General features: G+C 34.3%; 1 non-coding gene across 1 annotated transcript; it reads right to left on the bottom strand.

The window, feature by feature from the left end:
* Positions 1-1,096: 1,096 nt before the first annotated feature.
* Positions 1,097-1,169, bottom strand: Trnay-aua. The gene has a single exon. It is a non-coding gene; the product is annotated as a tRNA-Tyr (tRNA).
* Positions 1,170-16,407: the final 15,238 nt, after the last annotated feature.

Genomic DNA, 16,407 nt, shown 5'->3' with positions numbered 1-16,407 from the left:
TGTTTGTAAATCCCAGGCCCTGAAGATGATCTCAATAAAAGATCGAAACGTTGGCACGATAAAGAAAATGTTTTTCTGAAACCTACATCACACCCGACCGCATCTCACGATATCTGAATAACCATTGATTTTTATGTCAACTGCAATGAATAAACATTTAGAAGATTTGAAGGAAGAAATTACGTTATTGATAAAGGTCAAAAATTACCGGTCTCAGATGCCACCCTTGAGGAACACCCAATGAAGCAATAAATAAGCTAGATCTATCGGATAAGGAGGTCAATTAGTCCAAAGAACATAATTTATTCTGAAATTAGTAACATATATAGATATATAGATTGGTTTTTCTATAACTTATTAAATAAATCTTTTTAATCAATCCTCCGCTCATGTGATAAAATCAAATAAACCAATATATTATATAAAATGGAAAAAGTTTAGTATTAATTTCCAAGTCGTAGCGGTAAACAAAACGGGAAACATTCGTAAAGAAAAGAAATCTTTTCCCGAAGTATAAAACTAAGGAAAAGTGATATAACACTGTTGGCCTTTGAGTTTAACAATTCCACGCAATAGATGACAGATTGTTTTAAAACTTTAATCAATAACAAACTTACCGACCGGAGAAGTAAGTGCACTTTTTTCTTTAAGTTTAGTATACAAGTTTTCTTTTTCTGTTCAATGCTGTCTCTCGTTGTCCAATATCATAGGACTATCTAGTTTAAAGAAATGATTTGTTTTTAAGTTATGCATTGATAATCCTGTGCCATATCAAATTTTATTTTTATGATCAATGAAGCAGTCGTAATATCAACTCGCTGTTGAACGGAAAAATATGTTCTTCGGTTCATTTTGACTCTAATACTGAATTTAATGAAAAGATACTACTGTAAAATTTATTTACATTTAGGAATTAAGGTTTGCTCCCATGGTGCGAATTTGGCAAAAATGACGGAATGTAAACAATAAAGGCAATTAATTTTTATTTTAAAGAAGAAGAAAATTATTGGAATTAACTTCACTATTTTTCGTGCTCGGCTTGTCCAATTAATATCATTAACTTGATTAAGGTGTACAGTTGAGATAAAAAACTCAGTGTCACGAGCGGGATTTGAACCCACGACCTTCGGCTTTATGCGCTGCTACTCTACCACTTGAGCTATCGTGACTTCGATCCTCTCGGACACCAACTCTCCATCTCAACCTAAAACCGATCGAATTGTTGCAATGTTGTAGGTTGAGATGGTGAATTGGTGGTCGAGTGGATCGACGTCACGGTATCTCAAGTGGTAGAGCAGCGGCGTATTTAGGAGAAGGTCGTGGGTTCGAATCCTGCTCGTGACACTGACTTTTTTATCTCAACCAAGACCTTACATAAAATGAATAATTAATTGAAAGAAGTAACTTGGTCAATTAACGACTAAAACGTGTATGAATTAAATTTAAGGTTTTATAGTTTATATACTTTTATGATGTTGACGTAGCTACAGCTGAGATTGCATCTTTGTGTTCTGTAATTAATGCTGTGTATGTCACTGCTAATGTAAAAAAAAAAGTTGCGTTTGTATGTTTTTTCAGTGTTTAATATTTATATTTCGTCGAAACCAAAGTTGTGTTATTTTCCAAACTTGTGTGTGCCCAATGCTGTACGATTTGTATTTGGTGTTTTACGATGTGGTTTTTTCCGTTTGTCCAGATAGTGCTATGTAAATCCCATGTGTTTAGCTAGAAAATTCGTACACCTAATTTTATAAATTACATCAGATTTGTAGGCTTCTGGTGTTGTGCCTTTGACTTTCGAAAAAAAATTTGCGTATTGTTTTGTGTTAATAGTTTTTAAATTTGTTCTGAAGATAAAAATTTATTTAAACGTGTGACAATGCCTGGACCAATGAAATAGACAAGTATATTTTATTGTACTATTTTTATTTTGTGGAAAACAAAGTTGTGTTGTATTCCAAAATGGCGTGTGGCCAATGCTGTGGGATTGGTTTTTGGTGTTTTACAGTCAATGTCTTGTTTTTTCGTTTTCTAGATAATGCGATATAATTCCAATAACTGAATTTCCAATAATGAACTGTAAACATTGACATAAATTTCGAAACAACAGGTCAATATGAAACACGTTTTTTATATAATTTTGTCCTAAGAGTATTTTTCACTTTTGTTATGTCATCCTCTGAATTTAAGTATTAAATGATTGTAATTGAAAATAATATATTTCACTTCTTTATACTGTAAATATTTCATCGTTGTTTAACGCATTTTAAAATGCTTGGAGCTTTTAAACAGCTTTGAAAACAAACTTTTAAAATGAGGTGTCAGGATGTTTATGGTTGTGTTTGAAATTCTGAATTTGAACTGGGACTGTAGTGCCATGTATAATTTTTCTCCAAAAAAGGTAAAAATTTGAAACTAAACTAAACAATATTAAACACTTTTTGTTATACCGTCATTGGTTCAAGAGAAATGCAATCCGGCCAACTAAATTGGGTTCCTGGTATGTAACAACTAGTAAATATTGTATGGACAATTAATTAAGGTTTTTAGTTGAGATAAAAAAGTCAGTGTCACGAGCGGGATTCGAACCCAAGACCTTCGGCTAAATCGAATCGGATCGAAGTCACGATAGCTCAAGTGGTAGAGTAGCAGCGTATTTAGCCGAAGGTCGTGGGTTCGAATCCCGCTCGAGACACTGACTTTTTTATCTCAACCAATACCTTTCATAAATTGAAAGATTTAATTGATCAAGCGGACCACGAAAACTAGTGGATTTAGTAAGTTAAAATGAAGTATATCTTTACTAAAGCTCTCCGTTGCCATTTCATTTGTCGCCGAGAATCAAATAGATTACACGACATTTGAAAAATGGCAAAAAGGAGGGAAAACTCAAAAAGGTGGGGTTGAGATGGAAAGTTGGTGTCCGAGCGGATCGAGGTCACGATAGCTCAAGTGGTAGAGCAGCGGCGTATCAAGCCGAAAATCGTGAGTTCGAATCCCGCTCGTGCCATTGACTTTTTTATCTCAACTAAAAACCTTAATTAATTGAATGATATTAATTGGTCAAACGGACGACGAAAAAAAGTGAATTGTATGTACAATTTTACGATTGGAAATGATGACTGGATTAATGAATGGTAATCAGAAAAAGTAGGCTCTGATAAGCTCAGATCAGGCAACCAGTAAATATGGGCTGATAATTCAGCCGAACGCAAAATCGTACGGTTCACAAGCGGTGAAAAAAATCCCCAAAACAGACTAATCTTTACTATCTGCAAACGCGGATGCCGATTTTTCGCCCGTCGCTCTTCCAGCCGGGCTTTTCCAGTTTATATGGTAATTGGCTGAGTTGCAGGCGACGCTTATAGATATCGAATCTCCCGGGCGGAAGTGGTCGGTTAATTGGACGGGTCTCGGTACGTAAATGGGATTGTTAACTTAACCCACTCGCACATTGAAACCGACATAAACAAAATCGTGAACGGGGCCCGGAGCTCATCGATGCGGTATTACGGCCATTGTTCCCAGGCCCTTCCTTAAATGAACATCGTTTGCATCGGATTACAATTGTAAGGACGCCTTGGATATAAATGCGCATTATAACGGTTTGGCCACCATCGGGATTATAGATAATAAACGTATCCAAAGGCGACTACATGGATTTTAAATCTGATTAAAACCTTGGACGATCCCTAACCAGACCCTTTTTCCAAATCACTCTCCAGATGGGAAAACACGTGTCGTCAGTTATTCACAAACGCGTTTTCCAAGAGATTAATTTTGATTTATTTTTTCTGAATGAATGATTCGTTATTTTATATATGATATCCGGCCGAAGCACTGTTGTGGAATGGTGTAAAATTTGCAACCTAACAGAAATCAAGCTGTGGTTTTAATGTCATTAGGGAATTAACCCTTTATGGCCTAACGCAGTAGAAAGACGAATTTTATCAATTTTGTGAAATAATTAGCTGAAAATCCCATGGGGTCGATAGAGAGTTCAGAGCGGCGTTAAATAAACCTGTGTTGCCGACACCCTAGCAGGAACAGCAGAACAAACTGCGTCCACCCTAAATTCACGTGGTTTCTTGCTAACCTAAAAAAATTGCAAACTTGGCATTGCTCCCAAGCAACCTTTAGCACGAAAGGGCTAAATTATAAACTGGAAATGAAAAATTTTACGTTTGGCTAATAAAACAATCGATACGGTACAAGATTCTCTGGTGGGGTGAAGTGCCATGTTGTTGATGGAACGTTCCATGATGTAGACTTTAGATTGGTGACAAATAAAACAGTGTTGCCAATACACGAGCAGGAATATCAAAACAAACTGCGTCCACTCTAATCTCACAGGATTTCTTGCTATCCTGAAAAAATTGAAAATTTGGCATTGCTCTCAAGCAACCTTTAGCAAGAAATGGTTAAATGTTAAGCGGGAAAGAAAATAATTTATGCCTGGCTGATATAACAATCGATACGATGCTTGATTCTGTGTGGAGTGAGATGCCATGTTGTTAATAGAACGTTCCATGATGGAGACTTTAGATTGGAATTAAATAAACCAGTGTTGCCAATACATAAGCAAGAACAGCAAAACAAACTGCATCCACTCTAGTTTCAAGGGATTTCTTGATAACCTGAAACAAATAGCAAACTTGTCATTGGTCTCAAGCAACCTTTAGCAAGAAAGATGTTAAATTATAAACTGAAAAACAAAAATTTTACGTTTGGCTAATATAACAATCGATACGGTGCAAGATTCTGTGGTGGAGTGAAATGCCATGTCATTGATAGAACGTTCCATGATGGAGATTTTAGATTGGTGACAAATAAAACAGTGTTGCCAATGCACGAACAGGAACAGCAGAACAAACTGCGTCCACCCTAAACTCACGGGGGTTTTTTGCTAACCTGAAAAAATTGCAAACATGGCATTGCTCTCAAGCAACCTTTAGCAAGAAAGGATTTAATTATAAACTGAAAAGAAAATATTTTATGCCTGGCTAATATAAAAATCGATACGGTGGAAGATTCTCAGGTAGAGTGAAATGCTATGTTGATGGAACGTTCCATGATGGAGATTTTAGATTGGCATAAAAAAACAGTGTTGCCAATGAAAGGAATGAAAAATTGAAGGAAAAACATTGCACTCGCCCTAAATTCACAGGATTGGCTAAGCTGTGGCAAATGTGCTAAATTTCTTGTTGCTCTGAGGCAACGATGGGCAGTTAAAGGTGAACTTGGCTTATAATAAATCCATTACAGTCTGATTGACCAATTAACATTTTTCAATTAATTAATCTTTATGAAACGTATTGGTTGAGATAAAAAGGCAGTGTCACGAGCGGGATTCGAACCCACGGCTAAATACGCGCTGCTCTACCACTTGAGCTGTCGTGACTTCGATCCACTCTGACACTAATTTCCCGTCTCGACCTCACCTTTTGAACTTCTGAATTTTCCCTTCTATTTGCCATTTTTTGTTATCTCAACTAAAAACCTTATTTAATTGAATGATATTAATTGGTCAAGCTGACCAGGAAAATTAGTGAATTTAATATGTTAAAATGAAGTATATCTTCACTAAAGCTCTCCGTGGCCATTTCATTTGTCGCCGAAAATCAAATAGATTTTCGACACAACATTTGAAAAATGGCAAAAAGGAGGGAAAATTCAAAAGGTGGGTTTGAGATGGGAAGTTAGTGTTCGAGTGGATCGAGGTCACGATAACTCAAGTGGTAGAGTACCGGCGTATCAATCCGAATATCGTGGGTTCGAATCTTGCTTGTGAGACTGACTTTTTATCTCAACTAAAATCCTTAATTAATTGAAAGATATTAATAATTCAAGCGGACCACAAAAATTAGTGAATTGTGTGAATAATTTTATAGTTTTTGAAGGCTATTTTAAAGTTATCAGAAAAGAAATGTGTTTGTTTTATGTGATAGGTAGTGAACGAATGACATGGATATGTATCCTGGTTTGTCTGTGTTTAATAGAATTGATGTAGTGTGATTAGTGGATGGTCTAAATGTTGAGTTGTAGTTGTTGATTATTCTGTTGATTTTGTGTTTAGAGTAGTGATTGTTATGGAGGATATGTTTGTATATCTGTATGTTCTTGTGGTAAAAATGATTTTTGGCTTAGGGTAATAACTCTGTGAAGTAGCTCTTTGGCCGTGTTTATTATTGTATGAAGAAGATGGTGTGATTTAAAGTTGAGTTTCTAGATTTTTTTTGGTATCTCTGATTATACCAGACCCCCACCTTTTGAATTTTCCCTTCTTTTTGCCATTTATCAAAAGTCGTGTAATCTAGTTGATTCTCGGCGACAAATGAAATGGCCACGGAGAGGAATTCAAAAATGTGAGGTTGAGATGAGAAGTCGGTGTCCGAGCGGATCGAAGTCACGATAACTCAAGCGGTTGAGCAGCGGAGTATTTAGCCAAATGTCGTGGCTTCGAATCCCGCTTGTGACACTGACTTTTTTATCTCAACCGATACCTATCATAAAGTTTGCTTATAGTGTTTTGACATTAATATCCAAAGTAATATTTAATAATAATAATATTTAAAGTTCATGATTAATCTCTAGTAGAATCGGCTTTGCTTAAAATCAATATGAATTTGGTATTTCCCCTAAAATGGGAACAACCTGCACCAAATGTTAGCCTACAATTGGTATGGTATGGTAATGAGGATACTAGGGGGTTAGTGCTCCCCAGGCACTGCACCTTTTGGATTATTATACCTTCCTAGTTCTCTAGTTCAGTGCGATAGACTAAATCCTTCTTCTTAGAATATCAGGTCTTTGACTGTCGCTGGTACAATTTCATTCCCTAAAATTTTTCCTATGCTAGGTTAAATCTCCATTGAGCTGTTGTTTCCCATTCGAAGATGATATGGATGTCTGTATCCTCCTCCTCATTGCGAAATCTGCAAATGGGATCATCGTTGTATATGCCCATGTTGTGTAGATGTTTTCTCAGATGCCAGTGACCTCTAGTTCAATCACTCTAAGTCTATATACCCCTCTCCAATGAAACAGTGAGTTTGCCACTCTTGGTGAGAGTTGTTTCATCATAAGTTCACTTTTTCTCTTTCGTATCCATTTCTCCTTATGTTTTATTTGGATTCAATCTGTATTTGTTTTTCATATCCCAAGTTTAGATTCTGACCAGTGTGTTTGCTTTTTCATTACGTAAATTTCAGCCATCCTGTCAATCAGGGAACCCTTCTTAAAACAACCTTGTTTCAAGATGTTTTCCTTTCTTTTCTTCCAAACTCCAGAAATTTGAAAGTCTTGTTTATCTGGGTACAGTAATTTTGGAGAATGAAAATGCAGACATTGCCGCGAAAATATTGATGAAGGCGTCCATTTACACATCACCCCACATGCTGATGTAATGCTCAAATTAGAAATGAGACAGCGCAGTAATATCAGAAATCATGTGCCTAGTTAAATAAACAAAAACAAAAGAGCATCGAAACATTTTGAGAGGTTGAGTTTGAGAATAGGGCATTTTAGGCTCACTTATGGATATTTTAATAGCTATATCTATGACAAGTGTTTAGTATGATTAGGCTAGAAGACATCGCCTGCTCAGTTGGCAGAGATTTTTTGGGACAATTCCTGGAATACAAATAATCTGTTTGCCCTCTGACTTGCATTTACATTTCTCGAAATCTGGATCAGCTGGGTATGGGGTGGATTGAGCTTCTTGGGACGGGTGGCACGGCTTGGTTAGGAGGGCGCGCACCCCTCTGGGATTCTCGGTTCACTGCAGAGACCACGGATTTGGAGGGGAGTGGACGTTGGCAATTGCAGGAACACCCTTCAGATGATCTGCGCAGTAACAATTAAATAAAGATGCGTTAATATTTGGTCCGTTTTCATAGCTGCTCAGTCCCACTGTCATAAAGTTTAATAAATTAATTTTTCTCTAATGTAAAATTTCGTCAAAAATATTTCATAAAAATTTCCATAATTCAGTTGTCTATTAAAACTTGAGCAAAATGTTAATTAATTAATACGAACCAAATAGTAAAACGTTTATTTTTATTGTAGCCCGCATTGAAACTTTTAATGATTTTGGATTTTGTTTTTGTCGTCCAATTAGGTAAATCTGCATGTCAAACCGATTGTGTTCATGATTCCCCATATCATTTGTGTGTGACTTCAAATAAAATCAGACAAAACACAATCTGAAAAACACGTGCCGCCCTTCATTGATTCAATTGTAATCAAGGCAAAAAATTCCACCCCATTCTCCTACGGAATAAAAACTTTTTATGTTGATTATTATCAGGATGTAATTTTATTTTCTAAGGATACCGGTAAAACAAGAGATAATTAGAAAACCGGACTATGGCGGCTGTAAGTTGTCATTGGTTCCAACCAAGAATACAAATGGACTTTTTTTTACTCGGAAACGTCCGGTTAATTATAATTTATGCTATTTCCAGCATCTGCAAAATGATATAAAAACGCTGTTTGTGTTATAAATTCACAGGGTGTCAACATACTGCTGACTGGACATTTTGGACTTCAAGTTGACAAATATTATGCACTATCCCGGAGCAGATACTGCCACCGTTGTTGTTGCGAAGAGTGATGCATAAGGGCTAAAGCTTTTGGACCTGGTAAAAAGTTTGAAGCTTAACGGAAAGTTCTGGACAATGATGATTGCATAAAAGAGAAAATTGGTCGCGCTTTACAATCTTGTAAAAAGTCCCTATTTTAGTAACCTAAAGCAAAATTCACTAATTTTCCTGGTCCGCTTGACCAATTAATATCTTTCAATTAATTAAGGTTTTTAGTAGAGATATAAAAGTCAGTGTCACGAGCGGGATTCGAACCCAAGATCTTCGGCTTCATACACCGCTGCTCTACCACTTGAGCTATCAATCCACTCGGATACTAACTTCCCACCTCAATCCCACCTTTTCCATTTTCCCTCATTTTTGCCATTTTTCAAATGTTTGGTTCTGGGCTACAAATGAAATGGCCACAGAGAGCTTTAGTGAAGGTATACTTCATTTAACTTATTAAATTCACTAATTTTCCTGGTCCGCTTGACCAATTAATATCTTTCAATTAATTAAGGTTTTTTGGTTGACAAAAAACAATTTGAAAAACGGCAAAAAGGAGAGAAATTCAAAAGGTGGAGTTGAGATGGGAAGTTATCTAGTGGAAGGTCGTGGGTTCGAATCCCGCTCGTGACACTGACTTTTTTATCTCAACTTCAAACCTTAATTAATTAAAAAGCTGAAGCAAAATGTAAAACTGTGTTCGCAAAGCGCAACCAAATTTTTTTCTTGATCGTTTTCAATCCTTTTTTTCGCCTATTCCAGTTCGTCCTCAGAGGCGTTTTTCTTATTTCTCCTGGGTTTGTATTGATTGATTGAAAAATTAATAGATCGATTTACAATTTAAACGCATGTGGTATCAAGGACAAAAACCTAATAAACTATTAGTTTTATCGCTTTTCTGCGCAATATATCAGGATAAAAATTCTAGACCTCTTAACTAAACTTTTTGAAAAACGATGCTTATAAATGAACATGTATATTGTTAAAAAAAAAAAATAAGTTGGTTTCAATCCCTCTAGAGCGTTTGACATATCTACGGTTATAATCTATTAATTAATTAAGTTACACACTACTGAAGAAGATCGAAGATAAATATCGTTACAAAATATATAAGTAAACAACAACAGCTTGTTTAGCTATATATAAGTAAACAACAGCAGTTCTAATTGAAACGCCAGGATAAGCATAAAATTCAAAAGAAAGGGAAGAACTAATTTTAACGTTTTGATACCTATCTTTAAGATAATTAAGAAACCATGAAAGAAAAACACCAGATATTCCATGACATATGTTTGTTTTTTTATGTAAAATGTAGATAATTTTTAAACATAAAACCATGTTGTTCTGGAATTATAACAGTACGGGATGATGGAGATATTGGGTTGTAAATCAGGCTTTCTTATGATTTGGTGATAACAGAAAGATTACCATCAGGGCGATAAATTTTCACGTCTCTACGGTCACCAAATTTATAAATCAACACTATATAACCGTGTTTCTTGGGGAAAAGAATTTCTTGTCGCATTTAGGTTAAACAATATGTGTTTTTTAAATTAATTAATTTTTTGAACGACCACTTGTTTAATAATATTTTGGATTCGTGAGAACCAGCCAAGAATGAGTTTAGAAAAACAAATTTTTCATTTTTTTGCTGGCGTTTCGACCTTTATTCGAGTCTTCTTCAGTGCGGTGCTATTCTTGCGCTGATATATTGGTGTTATGTAAAATTGTTGTAGTTTTTTCCAAATAATTTTTCACAACATCAATAGACAAGAATAGCACTAAAATCTATGCCCTGAAGATAATGACAAAGGTATTCTTCTAGACACCCTCAATCTTGACCGTTCCTCACGATTCGAACAAATTGTCGACAATATTTTTAATTTAGCTCAAATTCTACTGTTCAGCAAGTGTTTAAAGTTGTAGATGTGATATCTTCCTATTTTGTGCGAATGGTTATGCAGGCATTCCTTGTCCTGGGAGAGGAAAAGCTGTGGGAATACGTAAAAAACTTTAAACTTAATGACGCGCTCTAGATAATAGTGGAGATGCACAATAGACCAATAATGGTCGCGATGGATTTGTGGTAAAAATGTGAAATTTTTAATTTCATTAAATTTTGTAGTCCGATTGACCAAATTACTTCTTTCAATTAATTCATCTTTATGTAAGGTATTGGTTGAGAGAAAAAGCCAGTGTCACGAGCGGGATTCGAACCCACGACCTTCGGCTAAATACGTCGCTGCTCTACCACTTGAGCTATCGTGATTTCGATCCACTCGGACAATCTCAACCCCACCTTTCGAATTTTCCGTCCTTTTTGCCATTTTTCAAAGCGGCGGCGACTTAGCCGAAGATCGTTCGTTCGATCCCGCTCGTGACACTAGCTTTTCTATCTCAACCAATACCTTACAAAAAGATTAATTTTTAACCTTGATTCCATACTCCAAAAACCATGGTTTTTCGAATCACATTTCTGATCACATAAAATGACTAACAGAACTGTTACGGTTTAGTAAAGTTTTATAGATTTATCAACCAACTTATGTAGATAATAAGGGTATTCACGATGTTTGAAAGATGTTAATTCATGTTAACTCTAATAGAGAAATGTCCAGTAAGATCGTGAACGCTCCCTGCTTTTCTCAACATGTTAAACGTTAAATTTTCCGCAATGCTGCGCGTGGCGATTGGTAGAACCAGAAATAAAGCTGGAACAGTCCTTGAGGTCTTGTTGTTGTTCGTTTTGGTTTTCTTTTGTGTTAAATTGTAAGATGCCAGAAATTAATTTAAAAAAAGAAAATTAATTAACTATTTCATTCAAAATGTTATCTATGTACTCGAAAAGTACTAACAAATGACATGCTTCAATTCGTGCTGACATGCCTAACTTGTATCCTAACGTCTAATAGCCTAAAACTTTATAGGATATATGATGTATCTATTATGAATGAGAGGAGTGGTCGGAAATTATCAAATAAAATATGCTGACTGACTTAATTAATGCGTATTTAAGAATAAAAATACTTTTCGACAAAATCAGCTGTTAAATTTAAGGCTGCCATGTTGGTTACCTACGCTTTAACGGATAGCAACGTGACTACAATTTCGGTCTAACATCTAACATTATCCCTACCCTGTTAGATCGAGCAATGTTAACTAGCGATTTTTACACGTCTACGTAATCATTTTTGTCGATCTGACAGGACCTACCAGAGTTAACACAAAGGTTGTGAATACCCCTAATTTCTCTTCGTTGTTATCAGGGATGTGGTTAAAGAAAGATATTTTAATTTTGATTCTTTCCCTAGCTTTCGGAACTTTACTTTACCTTTTTCATGGCTTCTGTCATATTTGTATAACTTAGTCCGGTCATTTTATAGTTGAAATAGTGAAGAAGAAAGTGAAAAGGTTTTCGGTGTTTACATGTAAATAAAGGAATTTAAATTTATCTACTTCTGACAAAAAATCGGTAAGTACAAAAATCTAAATTAAATGAGATGGGAAGTAGGTGTCCGAGTGGATCGAAGTCACAATAGATCAAGTGGTAGAGCAGTGGCGTATATAGCCGGTGGTCGTGGGTTCGAATCCTACTCCTGACACTTACATTTTATCTCAACCAATACCTTCATTTTATTTTTCCTCTTCCTTTGTTAACTTCCTTAACAATTAACTTTATTTCCAATATTGAATAACTCCGAAACCCAAATCAATCTAAAAAAAAAACCTCTTCCTTTGAGTTAAATAAAAGCATATGATCAAAAAAAGTTTCCGAGATTCACCGCGTTCCCCAACCTGTCATAAATTATTTAAAAACAGCAGAATATAAATTCACGTTTCACAACAATTGCACACAGAACCAACCTTGACACTAGCTTTTTCACTTCAACTAAAACCTTACATAAAGATTTGTATAATTGAAATAATAATTAAATTAACTTATTTCGTGGCCCGCTTGACCAATTAATATACTACAATTAATTAAGGTTTTTAGTTGAGATAAAAAAGTCAATGGCACGNAAAATTCAAAAGGTGTGGTTGAGATGGGAAGTTGGTGTCCGAGTGGATCGAGGTCACGATAGCTCAAGTGGTAGAGCAGCGGCGTATCAAGCTGAAGATCGTGGGTTCGAATCCCGCTCGTGCCATTGACTTTTTTATCTCAACTAAAAACCTTAATTAATTGTAATGAAATAATAATAATAATATAGCTATTATTCGTAAGTTTGGGAACTGAATAAATACAAATTAGAAATATTTGAAAGCAATATACAGATTTTAAATCCTTGTCTTGTTCTTATGTATATTTGACGTTAAATCGGCACAAATTAAAATGTATAAATATATTATTTTGTAGAGCCCTGATGAAGGTACAATAAATTCCCAAAAACTAGGTGAAGATTTAACTGTAAAAATACTTTTCTTTGACCACTTCCCAGGTAACAACCAAGAGATCATTGATCAGTAAAAAACCCGTTATTTATGTTATTTATGTTGTTCTAAAAAGAAGAATATATCTATTGTATTTTATGAACTTACCCGAAATTGGATAAAGGCTACCTAATAAACACGACAACTATAAATGATGAGGTGATAAATACGGTCTTTATTCAAAGGGGGTACCATTAACGCAAAGGAGAAATATAGAGCTTAATGTCAACGGACGGTCAATTTATCTTTGCCCGTTCGGATTTAATTCAACTGTTGCAAAGAGTTGTTATTAAAAAGAGAGGGAGTGAAAGAGAGGGAAAAAATCATTAGGTCTCTAAGGCGGGGAAATTCGCAGTTTGTAGGGCCCATGGAAAACCCCTTTGGGTAAAGGGCTGGATTAATGTGGCTGGAAAAATTCTCGTATGGTAATCGGCGCGCTGTCTTACCTCAAAGGAAAGCGTTTTCCAATAAACGTGCTCACACCGTCTCGGCGCATTAGCTCCTCGGCCTTTCCGATAATTTCGTTCCGACGTGAAGGAAAGCGACTTTGTTTCCTATGCCATTACGCAAGTGCCAGTAAAATTATTCCGTAAAATTATTCTTTAGAAAAAAAAAATTTTTTTGAATAAAATGAACGACATAAAGGGAAAGTGAATATAAATACACCATGCAAAAACAGGTTTTTCAACCGAGAGAGAATTGGGCAAAAGTCAACCTGCACACTCCAGAACAAGTGGTACAAATTCATATTAAAACAACTTTCTAAGAACTTTTCTTTTTAAAATATTTTACCATAATATAATAACAATAATCATCCCCTAAGGAGGAAATAAGTGAACAAATGTAAAACAATTAATTATTATTCAATTAGATTCTGATATAACATAAATGTATAATAAAGGAAATATACAAAAGATGTGGTATTTAAAATAAAGTCTACGTATTGTTCTTATTTGAGATATGAGAGTTAAGCTGATATGGACTTAGGGAGTGGAAGTGTGGGATTCAGCCAAATATTCCCACATCCGCTCCATCCAAACTGTTCCCATAATCCTATCTAAAATCCTTGATCTTCCGTTTTATAAATCTAAATGAACTACACATACATATTTAAATATTCCTTTCCTTCATGATGAAATCCGTTTACAATTATGGTAAATTTACAAAACCCTTCCAAACATGGTAGATGAGCAAATCCGAAAAAATTGCATCCCGACAAATTTCTTCGAACCATTCTTGCCGTCTGAAAGGACGATGGCCACGAGATCTACTACGCAGTGACGATGAAAGTGACAATAACACAAGTAATAATTAAACAGGCAACATTTTAGCATAGATATTTTCTACACTTGTTTTTAATTTTTTGTATGTTTCCTATATCATTGTTAATGTTACCAAATTGAAGGTAGTTGTAACATAGTGCATATATGTTTTTTAAATTGAAATATATTCCTATAAAATTCAATGAAATTTTATTCAACAATTTTACAATTGGAACTTAAGATACACCAACAATTTACCAATTACCTGATCTTAAAATATTTCCTAACCGACAGATATTTTTATCTAACCATTGTCCACTTCAATTTTCATAGTCTTATAGGTTCTGAAAATGAAATGGTGGATGAAAAATAGTTTGAATTTTTTAAATAAAAATAAAGAAAAGGTAGTTGTAATATAGGGCCTATATTTTTTTAAATTGAAATATATTCCTATAAAATTCAATGAAATTTTATTCAACAATTTTACAATTGGAAGCTTAAGATGCACCAACAATTTGCCGTTTACCTGATCATAAAATATTTCCTAACCGACAGATATTGTCCTCTAACCATTGACCCCTTCAATTTTAATAGTCTTATAGGTTCTGAAAATGAAATGGTGTATAAAAAACTGTTTGCATTTTTAAATAAAAATAAACTCAAGTTAGTTGTAATATAGAGCATATATTTTTGTAAATTGAAATATATTCCTATAAAATTCCATGAAATTTTACTCAACAATTGTACAATTAGAAGCTTAAGATGCACCAACAATTTACCGTTTACCTGATCATAAAATATTTCCTAACCGACAGATTTTTTCATCTAACCATTGGCCACTTCAATTTTAATAGCCTTATAGGTTCTGAAAATGAAATGGTGTTTAAAACATTGTTTCATAAAAATAAACTGAAGGCTTAATTACTAATTAATTAATTAATGCAATATCTGTTGAATTATTAATTTATTAATGGTTTTCATTGTATGTAGTAGTGGCACTTCGACACGACACGCAAGAATGGCACAATTACACAGAAGACAAACACTTTGAGCCCTGAAGATGATCTCAATAAAGATCGAAACGTTGGCACGATAAAGAAAATNACACACACGTATGTAGTAGTATTTGTATATTTATATTAGTAATTTATTAATTATTTATTTACAAATTGATCATTTGTGTTAGAGTCTTTATAAACTACCTCATTCTTGGACCACTCCTTACGACTTCAAAAAATTAGTATACAAAAATTGCAACTGGGCTAAAATTTCCGTTTGACATTTTAAACTATTTCTCGATATGTAGGTTTTTTTCAGCTACCTAGATTAGTTAAATCATTTATTTATATTAAAAAACGTTATTTATAACAGACGCAAGTCGATATTCTGTTCTATTCTGAGTAGTATATATTCAGTTCTATAAATCATTCAACTTGGAAAGTAAAAGGTTCAACTTTTGAAATCTTTTTAGAGATTTTGATTCTAAGAATCTAATAAAAGAAACAAGATTGTATTTTGACAGATTTTATTTGAGTTTTATTAACTAATGAAAAAAAATAAACACGTTTTAGAGTTTGATTTTGATTTATTTGATATTTTAACTTTAGCAATAAACTCGATTGTGTTATTTTTTACAGTAAATAAAAACACTATTGTTTAACCAAACTTTTCCCAGTACAATGCGCTAAACAAATTCATTGTAAAATGATTCTGTTGTGAACTACCATTAATACTAGAAGGAAACGTTTGTTTCTCCTCCCTGTTAAATCATGCTACTTTTTTTGTCCGTTTTAATTTTTTAATTTGGATGGAAGCCAAAGGTACAAATAATACCGAGTGTCTAGGTTTTTGTTTTATCAATGTCCATTGTGAAAATTTAAGCAGTAATGTGTGATAATAGATGTGAGTACAATTATTTTGAAACTTCTAATTTTAATTAATTTCTTGAAATTCATGTTAAGGAATGTAAAGTTTTTGGGAAAAAAGTAAAATAATTTAATTAATTTTTTCTATTGGCGAACGTTTTCAGAGGAAATATTTTCTATAATTTAAGGTTTATAATCAACAACATACCTGACCTTAACTCATATTTACAATCTTTTCTGTTTTTCAGTGTCGAATCAATG

This window comes from Cimex lectularius, unplaced genomic scaffold (genome assembly GCF_000648675.2).
Source record: "Cimex lectularius strain Harlan isolate CLEC.00 unplaced genomic scaffold, Clec_2.1 scaffold196, whole genome shotgun sequence".
Classification (NCBI taxonomy): Eukaryota; Metazoa; Arthropoda; class Insecta; order Hemiptera; family Cimicidae; genus Cimex; species Cimex lectularius.
This window is presented reverse-complemented; position numbering and strand designations above follow the sequence as displayed.